The sequence below is a fragment of the Peromyscus eremicus genome, chromosome 2, assembly GCF_949786415.1.
Source record: "Peromyscus eremicus chromosome 2, PerEre_H2_v1, whole genome shotgun sequence".
Taxonomy (NCBI): Eukaryota; Metazoa; Chordata; class Mammalia; order Rodentia; family Cricetidae; genus Peromyscus; species Peromyscus eremicus.
In genome coordinates this window covers 13,959,104-13,974,841 of record NC_081417.1, presented here as the reverse complement: position 1 = coordinate 13,974,841, position 15,738 = coordinate 13,959,104, and positions in this window count along the sequence as shown.

Sequence of the window (15,738 nt, the reverse complement as noted above, 5' to 3'; positions counted from 1 at the left end):
CAGAGGGCCTGATCCAGTTGGTGACCCCTCAGCCATTGGTTCATATTTCATGTGTTTCGGTTCGTTTGGCTATTTGTCTCTGTGCTTTATCCAACCTTGGTCTCAACAATTCTCGCTCATATAAACCCTCCTCATTCTCGCTAATTGGACTCCCAGAGATCCACCTGGGGCCTAGTCATGGATCTCTGCATCCAGATCCCTCAGTAGTTGGATGAGGTTTCTAGCACGACAATTAGGGTGTTTGGCCATCCCATCACCAGAGTAGGTCAGTTCAGGCTGTCTCTCGACCATTGCCAGCAGTCTGTTGTGGGGGTATCTTTGTGGATTATTGTGGGCCTCTCTAGCACTTTGCTTCTTCCTATTCTCATGTGGTCTTCATTTACCATGGTCTCCTATTCCTTGTTCTCCCTCTCTGTTGTTGATCTGACTGGGATCTCCCGCTCACCCAAGCTCTCTTTCCCTCGACCCTCGCCCTTCACTACCCCCACTCATGTCCAGGCTGTTCATGTAGATCTCATTCCATTTCTCTGTCATTGGGCGATCCCCGTGTCTTTCTTGGGGTCCTGTTTTCCAGGTAGCCTCCCTGGTGATGTGAGTAGCAGTCCAATCATCCTTGTTCCACATCTAGTATCCTGCTATGAGTGAATACATACCATGTTTGTCTTTCTGAGTCTGGGATACCTCACTCAGGATGATTTTTTCTAGATCCATCCATTTTTCTGCAAACCTCATGATGTCATTGTTTTTCTCTGCTGAGTAGTATTCCATTGTGTATATGTACCACATTTTGTTTATCCATTCTTCAGTTGAAGGGCATCTAGGTTGTTTCCATGTTCTGGCTATTACAAACAATGCTGATATGAACATAGCTGAACAAGTGCTCTTGTGGTGTGGTTGAGCATTCCTTGGGTATATGCCCAAGAGTTGTATAGCTGGATCTTGGGGGAGATGGATTCCCAATTTTCTAAGAAAGCACCATATTGATTTCCAAAGTGGTTATACAAGCTTGCATTCCCACCAGCAGTGGAGGAGCATTCCCCTAGCTCCACATCCTCTCCAGCATAAGGTGTCTTCAGTGTTTTTGATCTTAGCCATTCTGACAGGCGTAAGGTGGTATCTCAGAGTTGTTTTGATTTGCATTTCCCTGATGATTAGGGATGTTGAGCAATTCCTTAAATGTCTTTCAGCCATTTGAGTTTCCTCTGTTGAGAATTCTCTGTTTAGTTCTATAGCTCATTTCTTAGTTAGACTGTTGGGCATTTTGATGTCTAATTTCTTGAGTTCCTTATATATTCTGGATATCAGTCCTTTGTCAGATGTGGGGTTGGTGAAGGTCTTTTCCCATTCTGTAGGCTGTCGCTTTGCCTTGTTGACCTTATCCTTTGCTCTATAAAAGCTTCTCAGTTTCAAGAGGTCCCATTGATTGATTGTTTCTCTCAGTGTCTGTACTACTGGTGTTCTATTTAGGAAGTGGTCTCCTATGCCAATGCATTCAAGACTACTTCCTACTTTCTCTTCTAGCAGGTTCAGAGTAGCTGGATTTATGTTGAGGTCCTTGATCCACTTGGACTTAAGTTTTGTGCACGGTGATAGATATGGATCTATTTGCAGCCTTCTACATGTTGACATCCAGTTTTGCCAGCACTATTTGTTGAAGATGCTTTCCTTTTTCCATTGTGCACTTTTGGCTTCTTTGTCAAAATTATTTGTTCATAGGTGTGCGGATTAATGTCAGGGTCTTCAATTCGATTCCATTGGTCCACATGTCGGTTTTTATGCCAGTACCAAGCTGTTTTTATTACTGTAGCTCTATAGTACAGCTTGAAGTCAGGGATCGTGATGCTTCCAGAGGTTGTGTTATTGTACAGGATTCTTTTGGCTATCCTGGGTTTTTTGTTTTTCCATATGAAGTTGAGTCACAACCCTGGGTTTTATGTGTTTAAGTCGGAAGCTGTTGGCATAGCAGGAAAGCCTGACAGAGCTCTGGATACCTTAGCTTTCCTTCAGTGTTGTTAGATGGGCACACATGTGCCAGCATCAAGAAAGACAAAACTCACAGCGCTGCTGGACTTGGTGACCTGAATGCTGTGTTTCTGCTTCCTATACGCTCTTCCACATCATCCCGTTTCTACCGTATATGACAGTTCTGTGGGCTTGACTATAGTTGTGTGCCTTTTCCTGGGTAGATGTGGACAGGGTAGTGGAAACTGGCCATGGAAACATTCCTATCTAAGTCCAGCTTGGTGAACCAATTGTATTGGGGTGACCATGAAAGCTGTGTTCCTGGGATTCCTTGACCAGTATGTAGGTAGCTCTACTGAAGTGCATCTCACCCAGTCACTATTGACCACTTATATAACTTCCAGAAGTGACCCCTTCCGTCTGTAATGCTTGTGCGAGTTTATAACCTTTTCATGAGTTTGGGGAGTCCAGCCTCTTCTCTCCACCAGGGAGTGATTCAGCCTAGAGGTAACAGCCACATAACAAATGTTTTTTGTTTGCTTGCTTTTTTTCCCTCCCTTCCTCCCTCCCTCCCTCCCTCCCTCCCTCCCTCCCTCCCTCCCTCCCTCCCTTTCTTTCATTTCCTTCCTTCCTCCTCTCTCCCTCCCTTCCTCTCTCCCTCTCTCTTTTTCTTCCTTTCCTCCTCCTTCTCTTCCTCCTCCTTCTTTTACAGAAAAGTTAGATTTTATTGAAGCCTTCTTACTTGATTCCAAAGACGTGAGGGTATTTATTATAGAGCTAAGTGGTTCTGGGCACAGTGTTAGGTCTGTGGGAAAAGGTAGTTGCATGCCAATCATCAGTTAACCCCCACCCAGCTTTTCTAGCAATAGCTTTTAGAGCATTACACAACTACTGGAAGTGAACATAAAGTCATTAAAGAAAACAATAAAAAGAAAGAACACACAGTTCTCTGCCACCAACAAAACAAATTTGCTCTGTGGAATGGCCTCTAAACAGTGCTGGGCATAGTTCTTGTCATCAGCCGCTTCTAAAGCTTCAGGTGCTTATTTGCAGCTCTTCCGTGGTGCAGGTGGAAGTCCAGCCGGAAGTGGGACTGCTTTCTTTGGGGCCAGAGAACCAGCGGACTGGAAGCTTTACAAGGACTTTCACCATTATGCTTGGCCATAGCCATCTGCTTACCTGGGTTTGGGCATCCCAGGACTCCATTTCCTTTCTGCTGGCTTGTCTTTTGAAAAATCACAATGTTGTCTCCCTAAGTTAAGGGATAAACCTTTTTCCTTTTCTGGATATACTACGAAACCAGCACACAATTATTCATCTGGTTTAATTTAAAATGCAAAAAATCTTTGAAAAATAGGTATTTTCAAACTAAGTGCTTTGGTCTGCTGCTCTGGTTCTCATTAGCTTGGCTGAAGCCCTTGATGATACGTCGGAGCTGCTTAAACACCAGCTCACACGCCTGCTTTCAGGTGTTTGTGAACCCGCTGCTGTCCCAGAGGGCCCGGCTGGCCTGCGGCATCCTAACGGCACTGCACTGAAACCTGGTGTTCCCTGCACTCCGGCCGTGACTTTCCTGAAAGGAATTTAGTTGTTTAATGTGATGTTTTGGTGACCTCTGCCCACTCTGCTGAAGCGCGGGATACAGGAATGGCAGTTTTAGGGTCTGGATGTGCCCTCTAACCCTAGCATGAATCCTCTTGCACCATGATCTCCTGCGCCCTCTATTGTGCTGGCTTCTCCAGTCAGAGACTGTCACTGGAGTTTTGTTGCGTGCCAGTCTTTCAGGAAAATTTTTGGCTGAAGCTAGAGTCTTTCTAGCCTGGTAGAAATGCATTACATATGACCAAGCCACATGCCATTCCTATACCAATGTTACATATGAGATGCATGGCACAAAAAGGCATTCCTTTGTTGTGTGAAACTCCATGTTGACTCTAAGATATCCCTCTTATCTATTATGTGCCAAATGCATTGTGCATTTACTGCTCTTCTTAGGAATTCCTTAAAGAGGAATTCAGGAAACCTGGCAATCTTCTCTATGGTTTCTCAAGGGAAAAATGGTACAGCTCAGAGTTACAATCACTGGAATCTCTAAGTTCCAAGCCTGGGCTTGTGTGTGAGAGAGAGAGAGATATCTTGCATTTCCTCCCTGAGCATGTAGGCAGAAGTTCTACTGTGCTTGCATTTCCTGGGGACACATGAACAAACAACTTTTTACCTCAGATATGGTGGAGACAGCAGGCCAAAGAAACTTCTTCCCCCAAATGTGACTTGGAACCAGTGAGTTTCCTGGGGCTCCTTACCAGAGCATGGGTGATGCAAAGGCAGAAGTCTACCACAGCATGGGTGATGACTCACGGATGCTGGAGTCCTTTGCACAATTTGGAGGAGGCTCTGTGGAAGGGTCTCTTTTTCACAAGCGATCGTTACTGCTTATGTAACCCAGGGGACAGAAGCCTGGTGGTTCTTGAAAGTTTCACATGACCCTTGAATCTGGTGAATCTCATGAGCTTTTGACATCTTGTGTGCCTTCCTCTTCCTTCTAGGAGGGAATGCTTCCCTTGGAGGAAATCACTACAAAACAGCTGCTCACATGGAAATTTCTATCCCTTGGCTGTTCCAAACTTTATTCCCAGAGAAGGCCTGTTTGCAAAGCCCCTGCTTGTAGCCTCTTTGAGAAGACCCGGTAAGACCACAGGAGAGCCTTTCAGCAACCTTTCCCTTTGACAAGTCCGAGGGTAAGGGCTTTGAAGCTCATTGTCCTTCCAGTATTTTCCAGCTCGGCTAGCTTGAGCCAGGAACCCAGTCTAAACTGTCCTTCCTAATTTTGGTATCTTTGTTTTGCTTGTGGTCCATATTCAAAACCTTTTCCTATCTATGTTAAAAGGATTCTCTACTTTTTTATTGTTTGAGAATTTTATACATGCATAAAATGTGTTTTGATCAAATCCATTCCCATCCTCTCCCATCCACTTTCTGCCAAATCTCCCCGTTTGCCCCTCCCAACTTTTTTTTTTTTTTTTTTTTTTCCGAGACAGGGTCTCTCTGTGTAGCTTTGCGCCTTTCCTGGAACTCACTTTGTAGACCAGGCTAGCCTCGAACTCACAGAGATCCGCCTGCCTCTGTCTCCTGAGTGCTGGGATTAAAGGCATGTGCCACCACCGCCCGGCCTCTGCCCCTCCCAACGTTATGTGCCCTTAAAAAAACCATTGAGTGTATTCGGTACTGCCAGTATTTGCACGGATGCATGGATGGAGGGCAATTTACTGGTTTGTGGGTGACTTCTCAGGAATGCATTCCTGAAGAAACTGACTTTCCCTCCTCCAGCAGCCATCAAGTGCCACCAACTCCTCAGATTGGGGTGGGACTTAATGAGACTTCCCTCCCTGTCTATGCTGAGATTTCAGATGCCTGGATCTTGTGCAGGTTTAGTGCAGTCACAGCCTCTGTGAGTTCATGTGTTCAATGACCCTGTCATGTCTGGAAAACGCTGCTTCACTGTAGATGCCCTTTACATCTGGCTCTGATAATCTTTATACCTCCACTTCCAAGAGAATCCCTGAGCCTTGGGTGGGGGTGTAATTCAGATGTCCCATGTAGAGACGAGAATGCCACAGTCTTATTCTCTGCACACTGAGCAGTTGTGGGTCTCTGTATTAATTGCTATCACCTGCAAAAATACCTCTGATGAAAGTTAAAACATACACTAGTTCATACAAACAAGATAAGAACTTAGGGGCAGTTTACTGCTATGTCCATTTAGCACAATAATGGTACTAGGTTCTCCCATAGGGCCTATTACCTACCTAGTAAGCCATGAGTTCCATCTTGTGACATGAGCTTTAAATTCAACCAGAGAGTGGTTACTTCTATAACACTCCTGGCACTGCTACACAACTGGACATATCTTGACAGGTCAGTTGTTATTGTAGCTTACAGGTTCAAAGCTGGATAAGACTGTTAATGATGTCTCTTTCCCAGGAGCATGTACAGAGCCTTCTAGCTATCCAGGAGGGATGAAATTTCCAGGTTGGTATCAGCTTGACATGCAATGTTATTTTTGGTTTATTTTTCTTGGTCTGGATTACTTCATTTGGAATGACTATTTCCAGCTCCATCCATTTACTTGGAAATTTTACAATTTCATTTCTCTTTACAGCTGACTAGTATTCCATTGTGTGCATATACTGTACTTTTACTATCCATTAATGGATTGATTGATATCTAGGTCGTTTCCAATTCTTGGCTATTGTGAATAGAGCAGCAATGAATATGGATGAGTAAGTATTTTTGTAGCAGAGTATAGAGTCATTTGGAAATATGCTCAGGAGTAGCCTAGCTAGAATATATGTCTTATAGCTTGCTTCCTATTGCTGTGACAAATAACACAATGAAAGGCAACTTGGGAAGGAAAGAATTTATTTCAATTTATACTTCCAGAAAACAGTGCTTTGCTGGGAGAAGTCAGGGCAGGAACTCAAGGTAGGAGCCTAGAGGCAGGGACCTAAGCAGAAACCATGGAGAAACATTGCTGACTGGCCCGCTCCCTCTGGGTTATGCTCAGTCCTTCCGTCCTCCACACTGACGTCCGCAGTGATTGTACCAATAGTGAATAACTGTTTCCCTTTCCCACATCCACATCTGCATTGGTTATCATTTTTCTCAGGGGGTCGTAGACATTCTGACTGGGTAGGATGAGATCACAAAGTAGTTTCAACTTGTATTTCCATGAGGTCTAAGGATGTTGAACATTAAAACAAAACATTTCTTACCCATTTGTATTTCTTGAGAACTATCTGTTTAATTCCATGCCCCGTTTTTTTTAAATTTATTTTTTTATCCCAACCAAAGTTTCCTCTCCCTCCCCTCTTCCCAATTTCTCCCCACCCCTCCTCCACCCTCCCTCCCCTCTTCCCAGTTTCTCCCCCACCCCCTCCTCCACCCTCCCTCCCCTCCTCCACTGTTTCTCTTCAGATACACTTGGGCCTCCCATGTCAAGCCAGCCATGGCATATCAAGGTGCAGTGAGACAAGGCACCTCCTCTCCTACTAAGGCTGGATAAGGCGACCCAGCAGAGAGCCTAGGTTGATCCCATGCAGGCTCCCTGGTTGTTGGTTCACTCTCTGTGAGTCCATATGAGGCCAGGTTAGTTGGTTCTGGTTTTTTTTTTTTTTTTTTTTTTTTTTTTTTTTTTTTTTTTTTTTTTTTTGGTGTAGTGTCCTTGAACCCTCTGGCTCCTACAATCCTTCCTCCTCCTCTTCCATAGGATTCTCCAAGCTCCACCTAATGTTTGGCCGTGGGTCTCTGTATCTGTTTCCATCAGTTGCTGGGTGAAGGCTCTCTGCTGACAGTTGGGCTGGGCACTAATTTATGAGTATAGCAGAATATCATTAGGAACAATTTCATTGACTTTTTCTCCAGTCATGCTTTGTTCTATCCTAGATATTTTGGGTCTATCCTGCCTCTGGGTCCTGGCCCTCAGGGGTGAGCTCCCTCTCATGGTATAGGTCTCAAGCTGGGCTAGTCATTGGTTGGTCACTCCCCCAATTTCTGTGACATGTTTACCCCCGTACATCTTGTAGGCACAACAAACTCTAGGTCAAAGGGTTTGTGGCTGGGTTTGTGTCCCAGTTCCTCCCCTAGAAGTCTTGCCTGGTTACAAGAGATGGTTGATTCAGGCTCTGTATCTCCCATTGCTAGGAGTCTTAGCTAGGGTCACCCTCATAGATACCTGAGAGTTTCCATTGCACTAGGTTTCTAGCTTATCCCACGATGCCCCTAAGTTCCAATTGTCTTTCCTAGTACTCTCTCTCTCCATCCTTCCCAACATGAACTCTCCTGTTCCTATCCCATTTTCCCCTTCCAGGCCCTGCCCCCATCCATTGGCAATATCCATTCTGTTTCCTATTCACAGTGAGATTCATGCATCCCCCTGCTTGAGCCCTTCTTGTTACTTAGTTTCTCTGGGTTTTGGGGTTGTAACATTTTTCTCCTTTGTTTTATGGCTAATATCCACTTATGAGTGAGTACATACCACATTTGTCTTTCTGGGTCTGAGTTACGTCACTCAAGATGATCTTTTCTAGTCCATTCATTTTCCAGAAAACTTCCAAATGTCATTGTTTTTAATAGCTCAGTAACACTCCATTGTGTAAATGTACCACATTTTTTTTTATCCATTCTTTGGGTGTGGGACATCTAGGTTGTTTCCAGTTTCTGGCTATTATGAATAAAGCTGCTATGAACATAGTTGTGCAAATGTCTATGTGGTATGATTGAGCATACTTTGGGTATATGCCCAAGAGTGGTGTAGATGAGTCTTGAGGTAGATCAATTCCCAATTTTCTGAAAAACTCCTATATTGATTTCCAAACTGGCTATACAAGTTTGCACTCCCACCAGCAGTGGAGGAGTGTTCCCCTTGCTCCACATCCTTGCCAGCATGAGGTGTCACTTGTGTTTTTGCTTAGCCATTCTGACAGGTGTAAGATGGAATCTCAGTGTCATTTTAATTTGCATTTCCCTGATGGCTAAGGCTGTTGAACATTTCTTTAAGTGATTCTTGACCATTTGAGTTCCTCTGTTGATAATTCTCTGTTTAGATATTTGATTTGTTGATGTCAAGTTTCTTGATACCTCAAGAGGAAATTAGTCCTCTATCAGATGTGGGGTTGGTGAAGATCTTTTCCCTTTCAGTAGGCTGCCATTTTGTCCTTTTGACAGTATCCTTTGCCTTATGGAAGCTTTTCAGTTTCATGAGGTCCCAGTTATTAGTTGTTGATCCTAGTGTCCACACTATTGGTGTTCTGTTCAGGAAGTTGTCTCCTGTGTCAGTGGATTCAAGGTTATACCCTACCTTCTTTTCTGTCAGGTTCAGTATATCTCGTTTTATGTTGAGATCTTTGGTCGACTTGGACTTGAGTTTTGTGCAGGGTGATGTATATGGATCTATTTGTATTCTTCTACATGCAGATCTCCAGTTATGCCAGCACCATTTGTTGAAAATGCTTTCTTTTTTCCATTGTACAGTTTTGGCTTCTTTGTCAAAAATCAGGTGTTCATAGGTGTGTGGATTTACATCAGGGTCTTCAATTCCATTCCATTGATTAACCCACCTGTTTTTATGCTAATACCATGTGGTTTTTATTGTTATTGCTCTGTAGTAGAGCTTGAAATCATGGATGATGATATCTCTAGCAGTTCTTTTATTGTACAAGATTGTTTTAGCTATCCTGGGTTTTTTGTTTTTTCATATGAAGTTGAGTATTGTTCTTTCAAGGTCAGTAAAGAATTGTGATAAGATTTTGATGAGGATTTCATCAAATCTGTAGATTGCTTTTATAGCACATTTTTACTATGTTAATCCTACTGATCCATGAGCATGAAAGATCTTTCCATCTTCTGTAGCTTCTCTAATTTCTTTCTTCAGAGACTTAAAGTTCTTGTCATACAGGTCTTTCACTTGCTGGGTTAGAGTTACATCAAGATATTTTATATTATTTGTGACTATTGTAAAGGGTGTTGTTTCCTTGATTTCTTTCTCAACCTGTTTATCTCTTTTATATACAAAAAAATTCTGATTTTTTTGAATTAATTATGTATTCAGTCACATTACTGAAGGTAGAATTTTTGGGATCACTTATGCATACTATCATATTGTCTGCAAATAGCGATACTTTGACTTCTTCCTTTCCAAATTGTATCCCCTGGATCTCCTTAAGTTGTCTTATTGCTCTAGCTTAAACTTTAAGTGCTGTATTGAATAGATATGGAGAGAGTGAGCAGCTTTGTCTTGTCCCTGATTTTAATGGAATTGCTTTAAGTTTCTCTCTATCTAATTTGATTTTGTCATGCTCTATTTTTAAATAATTGTGTTGTTTGTTTTCTTAATGTTTAGTTTTCTTTTGTTTTTAGTTCTTTGTATATTCTAGACACAAAGTCTTTGTCAGAGGTATAGATATTAAAGATATTTATCCATTCTGCATGCTTCCTATTCCCTCAAATGATGGTGTCCTTTGCCTTATGGAAGCTTTTTAGTTTCACGAGGTCCTGTTTGTGAATTGTTGGTCTTAATGCCTGCACTATCACAGTCCTGTTCAAAAAGTCCTTTCCTGTGCCTACAATTAATTTCAAATGTATAACCTACTTTCTCCTCTAACAGATTCAGGGTATTAGTTCTTATCTTGATCTCCTTGATCTATTTGGAAGATGATAAGGATCTAATTTCATCATCTACATGCAGTCATCCAGTTTGACTAGCACCATTTATTGAACATGCTGTTTTTTCTCCAATGTGTATTTTTGTCATATTTATCAAAAATCAGGTGGCCAGAGGAGCATGGGTTTACTTTGGTTCTTAATTCAATTCCATTGATAAATGTGTTTGTTTTTATGCCAGTAACATGCTGTTTTTATTAGTAGGGTAGTAAAAGTAAAAGTAGTAGAACTTGAAATCAAGGAGGCGATAGATACTTCCAGCAGTGTTTTTGTTGTTCAGGATTGTTTTGGCTATTCTAGGTCTTTCATGTTTCCATATACATTTTTTTTTTAATTTCTGAGAAGAGTTACATTGGTATTTTAACAGGGAGTACACTGAGTCTGTAGCTTGCTTTTGGCAGTGCGTAGTTTAAATGAGGAATGTTCCCAGTAGATCCACATTTTGCACAGTTGGTCCCTGGCTGGTGGCACTGTTTGGTGGCTGCTTGGTGGCACTATTTGGTGGCACTGTTTGGAGGTTATGGAACTTTAGGAGATGGGTCCCTTTGGAGGAAGTATGCCAGTGGAAGTGGACTTTTATAATTTATAGCTTCACCCCACCCCCATTTTCTCTTTCTGCCTTATGTTTGTGGTTAAAAATATGTTTGCTCAGCTTCCTGCTCTGGTTATCTGCTACCCTGCTTCCCCTGTCCTTATGGACTCTCTCTGGAACTGTAAGTCACAATAAACTCTTTCTAATTTCTGGTAATGGTATCTTATCACAGCAACAAAAAATAACTAATACAGGTAGGATGGCAGTTTTCACATTAATCCTACCAATCTAAGAGCACAAGAGGTCTTTCCCTCTTCTGATAACTTCCCCAGGTTCTTTCTTCAGTGTCTTTAAATTTTCATTGAATAAGTCTTTAACTTCCTTGCTTAGATTAATTTTCTTTTGAGTTTATCATTAATGGGATTGTTTTTCCAATCTCTTTCTTGGTGTATTTGTCACTGGCATGTAGGAAGGCTACTATTTTTTGTGTTAGTTTTGTATCCTCTTACTCTGCTGAATGTGTTTATCACATTGAGGAATTTATTGTGGAGTCTTTAGGGTCTTTTATTCATGGAATTGTATCATCTGCAAATAAGGGTACTTTTACTTCTTTCTTTCCTACTTGTATCTCCTTTATCTCCCCTTCTTGCCATACTGTTCTAGCTAAGACTTCAAGCTAAGACTTGAACAGAAGTGGAAAGAGTGGACATCCTTGTCTTGCTCCTGATGTTGGTGGAAATTCTTTAAGTTTTTCTTTAAAGATGATCTTGGCTGTGGACTTACCATATATTCCTTTTGCCATATTGATATATGTCCTTTGTATTCTTAAATTCTCTAGGATCTTTATCATGAAAAGATATTTTATTTGTCAAAAGGCTTTTCTGCATCTCATGAGATGATCTTGTGGTTTCTGTCCTTGAGTCTGTTTCTGTGTGGATTGCACTTACTGGTTTATATCTGTTGAACCATCCCTGCATTTCTGGGGTGAAGCCTATTTCATCATGTTGAATGATCTTTTTGATGCGCTCTTGAACTTGGTTTGAAAGTATTTATTGAGAACTGTTGCATCTATGTCCATCACGAAGACTGGCCTATAATTCTCTTTGTTGTTGAGCCTTTGTCTGGTTTTGGTATCGGTATAATACTGGCTTCATAAACAGAATTGGGAACTGTTCATTTCTTTTCTATTTTATGGACTAATTTGAGACGTATCCATGTTAGTTCTTTGAAGAACTTAGAAATCTGTGGCTCTGGGTTCTTTTATTGGGAGATTTTGAATTACTGCCTCAATTTCATTGGTTGTATATGTTTAAATTATCTTTTAAATCTTGATTTTACTTTGGAAGATCATATACATCTAGAAATTGGTCCATTTCTTTTAGATTTTTTAGTTTAGTGGAATATAAGTTTTTAGAGTTGTGTTCTAATAAGTCTCTGAATTTTCCCAATATTTTTATAATTTCCCCCATTTCATAGCATATTTCATTAATTTGAGTCTTCTTTCCCCTTTCTGTGGATTTATCTAGCTAGTGGTTTGTTTTTCTTGTTAATCTTTTCAAAGAACCAGTTCTTCATTTCACTTATTCTTTGAAATCATTAAAATTTTTTTTCTATTTCATTAATTTCAGCCCTGATTTTGCTGATCTCCTCAGATGCTCTTTTTGGATGTAATTTGTTTTTGCTTTCCAAGTCCTTCAGGTATATTCTTAAGTTACTAATGAGATCTTTCTGGTTTTTTGATGTAGGCACGTAGTGCTATAAACTCTTCTCTTAGGATTCCCTTCATTGTTTTCCATAAAATTTGTCATGTTTTGTTTCATTTTCATTCAGTTACAGGATTTTTAAAGCTTCCTTCTTGATTTGTCCCTTGACACAGTTATCATTTAGTAGTGTGCTGTTTAGTTTAAATGGGTTTTGTGTGATTGCTGTCATTTGTATGACGTTGGAAGTGAGGAGCAGAGATGAATATAAGTGTAGAGTGGGTGAGTCTAACTAGAGGAAGCCCAGGTACCCAGGATGCCATGCTGGATGGACCCTTGGAGAAAATTTCTTGGGAGGTGGGCCTGGTGTAGAAGGCTGTGACTGGCATCTGGGAGACATATGTGGGCCTATGTAGGGGAACCTAGAGTTTTCTCCTGGTTCCCTACCAATGTAGGTGAGGTCGAAACAGGAAGCCCTGCATGCTGGTGCTTGGACCAAAACCCCAGGTTTCCCCATTTTAAAAACCAGCTTTTCTGAATTTCCCTGCAGGGTGATGGCACTTCATGATCTCTCAAAATCTGATAGCATTTCAATTTTGTCTCCAATTAAACTTATCTCCTTATCCTGGCACGATGATTCTAGCTGTTATGTTTGAACATGTCTGCCAAAACTCCTTGGGAACTTGACCTCCGGGGCAGGTGTTGAGTGGTAGTAATTTGTGGTGATATATAGTGTACCCCAGTAAAGCTTTCCTGGGGATCAGAGGACAGAGCCAGCCACTAGATTAGACATAGAGGTCAGGCAGTGGTGGCACACACCTTTAATCCTATTACTTGGGAGGCAGAGATTCATCTGGATCTCTGTGAGTTCAAGGCCACGCTGGGAACAGAGCCAGGCAGGGTGGCACCCACCTTTATCCCCAGCACTTGAGATCTCATGTTTTTGCTTGGGAAGGACACATGCCTTTAATCCCAGGAAGTAATATGGTAGGGCACAGAAAGGTATAAAAGGTGTGAGGAAACAGGAACTCTCTCTCTTGAGGCTGAGGATTTTGTAGAGGTAAGAACGTGGCTGGCTTGCTCTGTTTCTCTGATCTTTCAGTTTTCACCCCAATAGCTTATTCCAGGTTTTTTTTTTTTTTTATTAGTAAGACCTTTCAAGATTCATGTTACAGTAACCCTTAAATGTGATTAGGCCATGAGGGCTCTGTTCTCTTAAAAAACATAATATTTTTAATATTTTAATTAGTTTAATATTTAAATTCTTGAGAATTTCATGCATGCATTTTATATACATATTTATATTTTGTTTATATTCCCTTCCACTCCCCCATTCTGGATCTACCATCCCCACAACATGGTCACCTTACCAAGGACCACACCCTTAAAGAAGACCCACTCTCTCTCAATTAGTAGCCATCAACTGCTAATAGCACCTCATCTAGGGGTGGAGGCTCATGTGTCCATCCCTCATCCATGGTGGAATGTTAACTGGCTTGATCTTGCGCAGTTCTTTTGCAGGCAACCAGTGCTGTTGGGAGTTCATGAGTGCAGTGGTCCCGTCCTGTCCAGAAGACAGCATTTCAGGGGGATCTCTTCTCATGAAGAGACTCATGTTGTTACTGTAGGAGTAGATTTGTTACTCTGGGACTGGATGCCTTATAAAAGAACAACCTCACACCCCCTTCCTGTCCCACTCTTTGCTCTTTTCCCATGGGATTATACAGCAATACAAAGACCTTACCAAATGCTGGTGTCTTGATCTTAGAGTCTCACCTTCCAGAACTGTGGCAAATACATTTCTGTTCATTATAAATGACCCAGTTTAGGAGACTCTATTATTATAGCACAAAATGTATGAAGGCATCCAATTAGGTGTAATAGCTCACTGTTTTCCAAATCTATTAGCCATTTCTCTTCTCAATTCCTTTGTCAGCTCAGACTTTGATGTCTGAATTCTCAGATCTGTTCTGGCTGGTGAGTGCCTTTGTAAGATGGAATGTAGTTTATTCCCCAGGTTCGTTTGGAAATTACTCTTCTGTCAAGTTTACTGATCTTTATTTTCACCTCAAGTATTTTTCTTTATAGGTTTACATTTTAAGAAATATATATTAGCTATGTGTACATTGTTTCAGAACCTTTGGACATTTTTACATATGAAGAATAATCATTTAATAGCTTTCCCAAGAAAGATAGCTAAGCTGTACCAAGAGCAAGATCTGGAGTCAGTTTTTACTATAATTCTAGTGCATTTGATAGATGTTTGTTATGGAAGTTTAGAGCAAAGCTCCTTGTCTAGAGTCTACAATTACAACTCTGGCTAGTTTGCTTTATCTCTGCCTCTGGCCACCACTCTTCCACTGCATGCCAGAAGATTTTGAAGTAAATACACCAGTTTGTACTTAATAAAAGATAGTAATTTTAAAAGGCACAATAAAAGGATCGCCCCTAAAACAATTATATTTCTGAGTGTCATTAAAATATTTGGTGTGCTTAATAATTTTCCTAACTGTCTTACAAATTTTCCTATGAACGTTTATTTTTTTGGATCAGAATACAAATGAGGTTTATATATTATGTAATCAATTGATTTGATTTCAAGTTTCTTTTAATATAATAACCTTCCCCCCCCCCCCCAATCAGAGGGGAACACTGGATGTCTTGCACAGTTACTCTGTTCCCTTATTCCCTTAAGACAAGCTCCCTCATTATACCTGGGCCTCACATTTTCTTTGTTAAGCTGGAAGTCAACAAGCTCCCTAAGTACTCCAGCTCCCACCCACCACATCACTGGAGTTACAGGGGTGAGCAGCCATGCCTGGCCTTTGCCTGGGTGTCGGGATTCAGACTCAGGAGTTACAGAGGTGAGCAGCCATGCCTGGCCTTTGCCTGGGTGTCGGGATTCGGACTCAGGAGTTACAGGGGTGAGCAGCCATGCCTGGCCTTTGCCTGGGTGTCGGGATTTGGACTCAGGAGTTACAGGGGTGGGCAGCCATGCCTGGCCTTTGCCTGGGTGTCGGGATTTGGACTCAGCTCCTCATGCTCGGGTGGCCGTTGCCTCAGCCTTTCCTCCTTTAAACAAATAGCCGTTTATTGGTTTTATTGCTTTATTATTCAGATTTGAGGTTCTTTTTCCCACTTAGGTTGGGTTGCATGTCCCTGGATCCATTTAGCATAACCCTCTGTTGCTGAATCTGGTATAACCTGTTGATTTGATTAGATTTAGCTGTGATTTCTGTTCTTTAGAAGATTCTTTTGTTGTCACTGTGGAAGCAATGACCATCAGGAAGCTCCTGTCTGTGACGACAGGGCTGTGCTCATCCGTTT